This window comes from Daktulosphaira vitifoliae, unplaced genomic scaffold, assembly GCF_025091365.1.
Source record: "Daktulosphaira vitifoliae isolate Bord-2020 unplaced genomic scaffold, ASM2509136v1 Scaffold_3, whole genome shotgun sequence".
NCBI lineage: Eukaryota > Metazoa > Arthropoda > Insecta > Hemiptera > Phylloxeridae > Daktulosphaira > Daktulosphaira vitifoliae.
This window is the reverse complement of record NW_026099574.1, coordinates 19,690,093-19,690,856: the sequence shown is the minus strand read 5'-3', so window position 1 is coordinate 19,690,856 and position 764 is coordinate 19,690,093.

Sequence of the window (764 nt, the reverse complement as noted above, 5' to 3'; positions counted from 1 at the left end):
ACCTCTGGACTTGTCTTCGTGGTGAAAACGGCTACCGAATGCTATTTTCGTGTGAAAATTCTCGATTTTATTATTTATATTATATTTAACTTTATAATGCTATAACTTATTGAAAAGTTTATGGATCCACACAATTTTTTTATGAGAAATAATATTTTTTAATAAACCCTTTTTCATTCGACATACTTTATCTTAATCGAGATATTAATAAGGAACCAGCAGATCAAGTAGCTTTTGGAATAAAACACCAATTTTTTTAAAATTAAACACTATCTAAAGATTTGCATCGAAGCGTTTATTTTTGATAGTGATTTTAATCACTGTCAGATATCATTATACTTGATCCAACTATGCCACGTCACCACTGTGCCACGATCCCCCTGTGCTGGGTTTTTTTTTTTTCATAATAAAGTATATTACATTATCTTTAATTTAAGATATATATAAAAGTGTCACACTTTCCGGAACATTTTCAAAAGTCAAGTTGAAAAAGTTCTACTTTCTATATGCATTTTTATGTTTTGAACCTCACCTGTATTAAGGGAAATGGTCCCATTTAAAAAAAAAGTATATTGAATTAAAAAGGTATATAAATATTATTTCTCATAAAAAAATAGTATTGATCCATACATTTTTCAAAAAGTTATAGCGATATAAAGTTAAAAATATGAAAAAAAATTTTTTTACAAAAATCGTATTTTAGCTTCGATGCGAAGCTGAGAAGGTATTGGTTTTACTAAGATGTGTTTTTTTTTTTTTTTTTT